General features: G+C 36.7%; 1 pseudogene; it reads left to right on the top strand.

Moving 5' to 3' along the window:
• Positions 1 to 9719: 9719 nt before the first annotated feature.
• On the top strand, positions 9720 to 10010 carry LOC110320196 (annotated as a pseudogene).
• Positions 10011 to 10552: the final 542 nt, after the last annotated feature.

Raw genomic sequence — 10552 nt, 5'->3', positions numbered from 1 at the left:
ATATCTCTTAATATCAGTGGACTCAATTCCCAAATAAAAAGACATAGACAAACAGACTGGCTGCATTTTGCTGCATACAGGAAACCCAACTCAGGAATAAAAGAAAGACACTACCTCAGAGTTAAAGACTGGAAAACAATTTTACAAGCAAATTGTCCCAAGAAACAAGCTGGAGTATCCATTCTAATATCAAATAAAATCGACTTCCAACCCAAAGTTATTTAAAAAAGACAAGGAGGGGCACTTCATACTCATCAATGTTAAAATCTTCAAAGATGAACTCTCAATTCTAAACATCTATGCTTCAAATGCAAGACCAACTTTATTCACTAAAGAAACTATGATAAAGCTCAAATCACAGACTGCACTGCACACAGTAATATTGGGAGACTTTAACACCCCACTCTCATCAGTGGAAAGATCCTGGAAACAGAAACTAAACANGTGAAATTAACAGAAGTTATGAAACAAATTGATTTAACAGATATCTATAGAACATTTTATCCTAAAACAAAAGGATATACCATCTTAGCATGTCATGGTACCTTCTCCAAAACTGAACATAAATTGGTCACAAAACAGGCTTCAACAAATACTAAAATATTGGAATTATCCCATGCATCCTATGAGATCACCACAGACTTAGGATGACCTTCTATAGCAAATAATAGAAAGAAAACATTCACATGGAAGCTGAACAACATTCTACTCAATTATAACTTGGTCAAGGGAGAAGTAAGAAAGAAATTAAAGACTGTTTAGAGTCTAATGAAAATGAAGTCACAACATGCCCAAATTTATGGGACACAATGAAAGCAGTCCTAAGAGCAAAACTCATAGCCCTAACTGATGCCAAAAAGAAACTAGAGAGAGCACACACTAGCACACAGCACACCAAAAGGCACTAGAACAAAAGAAAGCAAATTCACCCAAAAGGAGTAGAAGGCAGGAAATAATCAAACATCTCAGAAATCAACCAAGTAGAAATAAAAAGAACTATACAAAGAATCAATCAATCCAGGAGATGGTTCTTTTAGAAAATCAACAAGATAGATAATCCCTTAACAAGACTAACTAGAGGGTAGAGGGACAGGATCCAAATTATCAAAATCAGAAGTGAAAAGGGAGACATAACAACAGAACCTAAGGAAATCTAAAGAATCATCAGATCCTACTACAAACGGCTATACTCAACAAAACTGGAAAACCTGGATGAAATGGGCAGTTTTCTAGACAGATACCAGGTACAAAATTTAAATCAGGATCAGATTAATGATCTAAACAGTCCCATTTCCCCTAAGGAAATAGAAGCAGTCATTAATAGTCTCCCAACCAAAAAAAGTCCAGGACCAGATGGGTTTTGTGAAGACATCTATCAGACACTCAAAGAAGACATAATTCCAATTCTCCTCAAACTATTTCACAAAATTGAAACAGAAGATACTCTACCCAGTTCATTGCATGAAGCCACAATTACTCTGATACCTAAACCACACAAAGATCCAACAAAGAAAGAGAACTTCAGACCAATTTCCCTTATGAATATTGATGGAAAAATAGTCAATAAAATTCTTGAAAACCAAATCCAAGAACATATCAAAATGATCATCCATCATGATCAAGTAGACTTCATCCCAGTGATACAGGGTTGGATTAATATACAGAAATCCATTAATGTAATCCATTATATAAACAAACTCAAAGAAAAAAACCACTTGATCATCACCTTAAATGCTGAGAAAGCGTTTGACAAAATCCAACACCCATTCATGACAAAAGACTTGGAAAGATCTATAATTCAAGGCCCATACATAACCATAATCAAATGTATATACAGCAAACAAGTAGCCAACATGAAACTAAAAGAAGAGAAACTTGAAGCAATCCAACTAAAATCAGGCACTAGACTAGGCTTCCCACTTACTCTCTACATATTCAATATAGTAGTTGAAGTCCTAGCCAGAGCAATTTGACAACAAAAGGAGATCAAGGGAATCCAAATTGGAAAGGAAGAAGTCAAATTATCACTGTTTTCAGATGATATGATAGTATATATAAGTGACCCCAAAAATTCCACCAGAGAACTCCTAAACATAATAAACAGCTTCAGTGCAGTAGCTGGATATAAAATTAACTCAAACAAATAAGTGTCCTTTCTCTACATAAAGGAAAAACAGGCCGAGAAAGAAATTAGGGAAACAACACCCTTCATAATAGTCATTAATATAAAAAAAATGGGTGTGACTTTAACTAAGGAAGTGAAACATATATATGATAAGAGCTTCAAGTCTCTGAAGAAAGAAATCAAAGATCTCAGAAGATTGAATGATCTCTCATACTCATTGATTGGCAGGATTAATACAGTAAAATTGGTTATCTTGCCTAAAGCAATCGACAGATTCAATGCAATCGCCATGAAATTTCCATTGCTTCAAATTTCTCTCCATTTAGTCTCATGTTGGCTTCTGGTTTCCTGTGTATTGCTATGATTATATTTAGGTATTGGCTTTTAATTCCTGATCTTTCTAAGACTTATCTTGAATGGGTGTTGGATTTTGTCAAATATTTTCTCAGCATCTAATGAGATGATCATGTGGTTTTTTTTTTTTTTTTTTTTTTTTTTCCTTTGAGCTTGTTATATAATGGATTACATTGAAGTATTTCTTTATGTTAAACCATACCTGCATCCCTGGGTTGAAGCCTACTTGATCATGATGGATGATCGTTTTGATGTGTTCTTGGATTCGGTTTTTGAGAATTTTATTGAGTATTTTTGCATCCATATTCATAAGGGAAATTGGTCTGAAGTTCTCTTTCTCTGTTGGGTCTTTGTGTGGCTTAGGTATCAGAATAATTGTGGCTTCATGGAATGAATTGGGTAGAGTATCTTCTGTTTCAATTTTGTGGAATAGTTTGAGGAGAATTGGAATTAGGTCTTCTTTGAAAGCCTGATAGAACTCTGCACTAAACCCATCTGGTTCTTGCCTAATTTTGTTGTTGCTGTTTGGAAACTATTAATGACTGGTTCTATTTCTTTAGGGGAAATGTGACTGTTTAGATCTTTAATCTGATCCTGAATTAACTTTGGTACCTGGTATCTGTCTAGATATTTTGGATTTCTTCGTGTTCTGTTGTTATTTCTCAGTTTTCTGATTTTGTTAATTAGGATGCTGTCCCTTTGCCCTCTAGTTAGTATGGCTAAGGGTTTATCTATCTTCTTTAATTTCTAAAAGAACCAGCTCCTCGTTTGTTTGATTCTATATATAGTTCTTTTTGTTTCCACTTTGTTGATTTCAGCCCTAAGTTTGATTATTTCCTGCCTTCTTCTCCTCTTGGGTGAATTTGCTTCCTTTTGTTCTAGAGCTTTTAGGTGTGCTGTCAAGCTGCTAGTGTATGCTCTCTCTAGTTTCTTTTTGGAGGCACTCAGAGCTATGAGTTTTCCTCTTAGGAATACTTTCATTGTGTCCCATAAGTTTAGGTATGTTGTGGCTTCATTTCATTAAACTCTAAAAGGTCTTTAATCTTTTCCTTTATTTATTTCATGACCAACTTATCATTGAGTTGAGTGTTGTTTAGCTTTCATGTTAATGTTGGCTTTGTATTTATTTATGTTGTTATTGAAGAACAGCCTTAATCTGTGATGATCTAATAGGACACTTGGGGTAATTTCAATATTTTTGTATCTGTTGCAGCCTGCATTATGACCAATTATATGGTCAATTCTGGAGCTCCATGAGGTGCTGAGAAGGTATAACCTTTTGTTTTAGGATGTTCTGCAGGTATCTGTTAAATCCATTTGTTTTATAAGTTCTGTTACATTCCATGTGTCCCTGTTTAGTTTCTGTTTCCGTGATCTGTCCATTAATGAGAGTGGGTTGTTGAAGTCTCCCACTATTATTGTCTGAGGTGCAATGTGTGCTTTGAGCTTTACTAAAATTACCTTAATGAATGTGGATGCCCTTGCATTTGGAGCATAGATATTCCAAATTGAGAGCTCATCTTGGAAGATTTTTACCTTTGATGTGTATGAAGTGCCCCTTCTTGTCTTTTTTTTTTTTTTTTTTTTTTTAAATAATTTTGGGTTGGAAGTTGATTTTATTTGATATTAGAATGGCTACTCCAGCTTGTTTCTTGGGACCATTTGCTTTTAAAGTGTTCTCCAGCCTTTTATATTGAGGTAGTGTCTGTCTTTGTTCCTGAGATGCGTTTTCTCTATGCAGCAATATGTTGGGTCCTGTTTATGTAGCCAGTCTATTAGTCTATATCTTTTTATTTGGGAATTGAGTCCATTGATATTATGAGATATTAAGGAAAAGTAATTGTTGCTTCCTGTTATTTATGTTGTTTGAGTTGAGATTCTGTTCTTGTAGCTATCTTCTTTTAGGTCTGTTGAAGGATTACTTTCTTGCTTTATCTAAGTCATCATTTCCCTCCCTTTGTTGTACTTTTCCCTTTATTATCCTTTGAAGGACTGGATTCGTGGAAAGATATTGTGTGAATTTGGTTTTGTCATGGAATACTTTGGTTTTATTCCTTGTATGGTGATTGAGAGTTTAGGTGGGTATAGTAGCCTGAGAAGGCATTTGTGTTCTCTTAAGGTCTGTTGGCTTCTTATCTGTTCATGGGCATCTCTTTCTTTAGGTTAGGGAAATTTTTTTTTCTATAATTTTGTTGAAGATATTTACTGGCCCTTTAATTTGAAAATCTTTTTCATCTATACCTATTATTCTTAGGTTTGGTCTTCTCATTGTGTCCTGGATTTCCTGGATGTTTTAAGTTAGAATCTTTTTGCATTTTGAATTTTCTTTGATTGCTGTGTCTATATTTTCTATGGAATCTTCTGCACCTGAGATTCTCTCTTTCAGCTTTTGTATTCTGTTGCTGATGCTTGTATCTGTGGTTCATGATTTCTTTCCTATGATTTCTATCTCCAGAGTTGTCTCCCTTTGTGTTTTCTTTATTGTTTCTACTTCCACTTTTAGATTAGATGGTTTTGTTCAATTCTTTCTCCTGTTTGGATATGTTTTCCTATAAATCTTAAAGGGATTTTTGTGTTTCCACTTTAAGGGCTTCTAGCTGTTTACTTGTGTTTTCCTCTATTTCCTTCTTAAAGTCCTTCATCAGCATCATGAGAAGTAACTTTAGATACATATCTTGCTTTTCTGATGTGATGGTATATCCCACACTTACTATAGTGGTAGAGTTTGGTTCTGATGATGCCAAGTAACCTTGGTTTCTCTTGCTTCTGTTCTTATTCTTGCCTCCTGCCACCTGTTTATCTCAAGTGCTTTCTGCCCTCAATATATCTGATTGTATCTTTGCTTCCTANAATCCTGGTTGATTCAGGACACCTCAGAGTCTAGCTTTCTCAGTGATCCTATGATTCCGGGCTCCTGTGAACCTGAGATTCGGGGTATGTCAGAGATCTTGGCAGTCAACCTTCCTCTGAGACACTGAAGTTCTGGTGTGATCAAGCTGCTCTTTTCTTGGGATCTTGGAATCTTGTGATTCTGGGCATGTTTCAGCACCTCGAAGTGGTGTCTCCTCTGGGACTTTGGGGCTGTCTGGTGTGCTTGAAACCAAGGTATACCAGCACTGATCACAAGGAACCCGAGCCTCTGGTCAGGAGCCCCCCATTTCCTTGCCCCTGCTGTCACAGGCCGGTCACAATTGCTTTGGAACAGATGTTGTGTTCCACTCACCAGTGATCCTAAAATCACATGGAGAGTCCTCTGGGGACTGTGGGACCATCCACCAAGTTCATGCCCAAGGTCAAGTGATAAACTCTTATCCAACTTAACCAAAATAATTAAAGGTCAAAAATCCATAAAATGAAAAATAGAAGGTATAAAAATAAATACATATTGTGAAGGCTAGTTTTATGTAAATTTGACACAAATTCCAGTTATCCAATAGGAGGATACCCTCAATTCAAAGAATGTTTCCATACAATCCAGCTATAAGTTATTTTCTTGATTAGTGATTGATGGGGGAGAATCTAGTACATTTGGGGGGAAGCTACCTCTGGACTGATAGTCCTGGGTTCTACAAGATTTGAAGTTTCCCAAGCCATGAGGAACAAGCCAGGCAACTTCACTCCTCTTTTTCACTATGACTTCTGTATCAGCTTCACCATCTAGATTCCTGTCCTGCTTGAGTTTGTGCCCTGATTCCCATTGGTGATGGTGAATTTTAAGTCAAGTAAATTCCTTCCTGTCCATTTTACTTTGGTTATATGTTTATTACTCTGTCTAGTAGTGGTACCTGGGAGATTTGAGCAAATAGGTGAATCAGACAATTTATACTTTCAGTATTAATACCTAACTCTGCATGGCTGTGGAAGGGATGTTTGACATGGTTTCCCACGCCTGAAGCAGAGGGAGCAAGAAGTGGGTCTCCTCAAATGCTAAAGGTTACTGTGGGTGGGGGGCTTGTTTGTATAATAATATACATAATTTACTTTATGCCTTTCTTTCAGGAAATATTCTCCCTGCCATGATTGTCCAGAAATGTTCTTTCTGCCAAGGTTAATGATGCCATGATAATTTGAAACCATAAGAGTCCAGGAGGCTAATATGTGTCTGGTGTTTCTCAGCAAAGTGGTGAATGGTGTGGCCTTCAGGACAGCCCTTAAGGCTGTGTGAAAGAACTCTGAAAACAGGAGTTCAAGAATATTTAATTCTCACCTATGCAAAATATACTGATGCAATATGAATTATATGAGGATTTTTCCTGATGTAATAGAACAGAGACAGCTACACTAATGAGCCAGCTTTTCAGAATTATATTAAGGGAAGAGATAAAGAGATATAGGAAATGGTGATTGAAGAGTCTTTTTTATTCCATTTTATCTCTACCCAGATACTAGGCTATAAACCATTTGCTATCCATCCTTTGCTTCTGCAGTTTATCAGCCTTTCTGAGTTGCTCTGAGGCAAGAATCTGCAGTCTGGTATTTATCGCCTCATAGTAAAACAGCAGGAGGCTAGGGAAAGTCTCTGCAGGGAACTGTGATTCTCTAAGAGAAGGAGGAAAGCCTGTCTTTGTTCTTTGTTCTCAGCCTTTATAGGACTTTCAGAGTCTTACACTGAAAGCACACTAGGAGTTTGCACATATATTCAGGTCATATATTGAGTAAGTTTATAACAAAGAATGAATATCCACTAGGAGCAATTTTCTGGCTATAGATTTTTAACTAGTTTCACAGGTTCATGAAAAAATTAAAGAACATAACTAAGCTATCCTGGAAGTTTTGAATAGATAAATCTAGTCAATTTGTTACCTCCTATTTTTCACCTGCGGATCTGTGGTGTAGATCTTGTTAATGACCTTCAGTTTATGGTTTTTGTAACCCCATGGAATGTGCACTAGGTTTTAGAAGTCTGCTGCTATCTCAGAAGGAATTAAGCAGTTCTGTCATAAAAGGGACTCAAATTTCTGTCTGCATTGCTGTTCTGATGATGATCAGCCTAGCATGCTAGTAGTTTCTGCAGAATAAATACTCTTTGTTTTTGCATGTACTCTGCATCTGGAGTTTTCCTTCAGCAATTTTCAGAACCCTTACAGTGATCTCAGAGCAAGATCCCACCCAGCTAAGTTTATTGTCTGTGCTTACTAAGGCAGGTAGATTTCTAAGTTCAAGTTCAGCCTTGGACAGAGTGTGTTTAAATTCAGGCCTGGTGGGAATGGTAATCTTGGGATGGGATTTCACCCAGTTAAACTTATTGTTTATGCTTACAAAGGCAGATAGGTCTCTGATTTCATTTGCTATGTTAAAAAAGAAAGAAAGAAAGAAAGAAAGAAAGAAAGAAAGAAAGAAAGAAAGAAAGAAAGAAAGAAAGAAGTACTGCCTGTCTCTTTGTGAGAACCAAGGAGCTAAGGTCATAAAATGCTGATTTGTGGGATATCAAAATGGGACCTAGGGTAATGATTGAATTGATGTGTAAATAGAAGACTGGATTTTGGCTTGCAGGGCTGAGTTATCTATATGTCTGTCTGGAGAGCCAGCTCAAGCTGTTGACTTGTATCCAAGTTGACTTGAGAAGTTCCTTCCATTGATCTCAAACATCACTTCCTCAAAATCTCTCAAAGCCTAGGCTGGGCTGTGGCAGGTTAAGAATCACATGAACAAAGTTTACAATCATAATAACAAGCTGCACATGGCAAAAACATGTTTTACCAAAGAGGCATATAAACAAGTGATGATAGTTAGTTGAAATGAATAATCTGAATTGGATTCTTTCCTAGTTCTTTCCTGCAGGGCCACAAAGCACATATCAAGAACAACTTTGTGTTTTGAAGAAACTGAGGGCATGGTTCTTGCCATCTTTTCATTATCTATTTATTTATTTATTGCATTTTCTCACAAATGCTCAGAATTGCCATCACATGACACTGTTCTTGGACCATGTTCCAATAGTAATGTTAGGGTTAGGGTTAATACAAAGATTAAATAAAATATCAAAACAAAACAACAAAATACAGTGTATTCTTCTTGATTAAGGTAAATCATGCTCATCTAAAACTGTTATTCATCATAACCAAGCATGCAAGAATATTTGAATATGCACTATACATTATTTATCATATAAATAGGCTTAAGACACAAATGAAAGATCATCTCATTAGGTGCAGAAATAGTCTCTGACAAAACCCAGCATATTTTTTTTATTATTATTATTTTCTTTATTTACATTTCAAATGCTATCCCGAAAGTTTCCCATACCCCTCCCCCCACCTCTGTTCCCCTACCCACCCACTCCCACTACTTGGCCCAGGCCTTGCCTTGTGCTAGGTCATATAGAGTTTGGAAGACCAAGGAGCCTCTATTCCCACTGATGGCCGATTAGGTCATCTTCTGCTACATATGCAGCTAGAAACACAAACCCAGGGGGTACTGGTTAGTTCCTGTTGTTGTTCCACCTACAGGGTTGCAGCCCCCTTCAGGTACTTGGGTACTTTCTCTAGTTCCTCCATTGGGGACCCTGTGTTCCATCCAGTAGCTGGCTGTGAGCATCCATTTCAGTGTTTACCAGGAACTGGCATAGCCTCACAAAAGGCCACAATATCAGGGTCCCTTCAGCAGTATCTTGCTGGCATGAGCATTAGTATCTAGGTTTGGTGGCTGATGATGGGATGGACTCCCGAATGGGGTACTCTCTCGATAGTACATCCTTTCATCTTAGCTCTAAATTTTGTCTCTGTACCTATAACCTTTCATGAGAGTTATGTTCCTTATTCTAAGGAGGAATGAAGTATAATAAAAGTTAAGAAAGCTCTAAGGGTAGAGGGAACAAATAATGTCTTCTTATTCAACATAGCTAGAGATATATAATTAGAGAGATATGAACAGGAAAATATGTCAATATACCAATATTTACAAACAATAGTACACTTTAAAGAAGAGAACCAAAAGATTCCACACATACCCCCCACAAAAAGAAAAGAAAAAGAAGTCTAAGAGCTGATAATTTCAGCAAAGTGCCTGGTTACAAAATTAATACATAAAAAAAAAATCTATGTTAATACAGTGTGTGGTGGTGCAGCAGGTGCTGGTGGTGGGTGGAGGACCCAGTGTTTGGGACATGTGTGCTTATAGGAAGTAGCTTGCAGTGTCTAGCCACTCAGGAGGTTAGCAAGTAGTTCAGGTCAACATTTTGGTGGAGTACCACATCGTTGTCATCCGTTTCAGACATGACTGGAACCCCACTTCCATGAAGATGAACAAAAAGGTTAAAAATTGTGGAGTTATTTATCTTGTGGATATTATAGAAGTACCTGACTTCAACAAGATATATGATCTATATGACCTTTGTACTGTCATGTTTTTCTTCAGAAACAAACCTATCATGATTGATTTGGGCACTGGAAACAACAAGATCAGATGTGCCATGGAAGACAAGTAAGAAATAGTTGACATCATAGAGACTTTGCATCATAGCAGTCACAAAGACTGGGGTGGGGGACTGGTAGTGTCTCCCAAAATCTATTCTACAAAGTATATTTATTGAGCACTGCCCTCAGTCTGTAGAAAGGACACTGGGAGTCTCTTCATGTAGAAATATTCTGCACTCATAGCCTCCGGAAAGGGTCTGCAGCAGAAGAGCTGGAAGACACTTGAAATGAGGGTTACTGGGCCTTAACTACCTGAAGCAAATAAATGTGGTAAAGGAATAGTAATAATATATATTATATACATATATACATATTGTAATATAATTTATATAACAGATAGATTAGATATATATCATTCTATAAATCAATGATGAAATGCCAAAAGAAGAAAAATGAAAATCAATCCTTTTCACAATAACACACAAACACATACAGAGAGAAAGAGAGAGAGAAAGAAAGAGAGAGAGTGTGTGTAAAAAATGCCTACAAATAAAAATAAACAATGAAAGAAAGCCATATACAATCAAAACGTGAAAGCAGTGACAGAAATAAAAGAAGTTGGGAAATAAAAATTTGAAAAGCTTCTACATTCATAGTTTGGCAGAATTAATAATTTGAATATGATGGTTACATCAAAAGTAACCTACAGATTCAACAC

Source organism: Mus pahari, chromosome 4, assembly GCF_900095145.1.
Source record: "Mus pahari chromosome 4, PAHARI_EIJ_v1.1, whole genome shotgun sequence".
NCBI classification, from domain to species: domain Eukaryota; kingdom Metazoa; phylum Chordata; class Mammalia; order Rodentia; family Muridae; genus Mus; species Mus pahari.
This window is presented reverse-complemented; position numbering and strand designations above follow the sequence as displayed.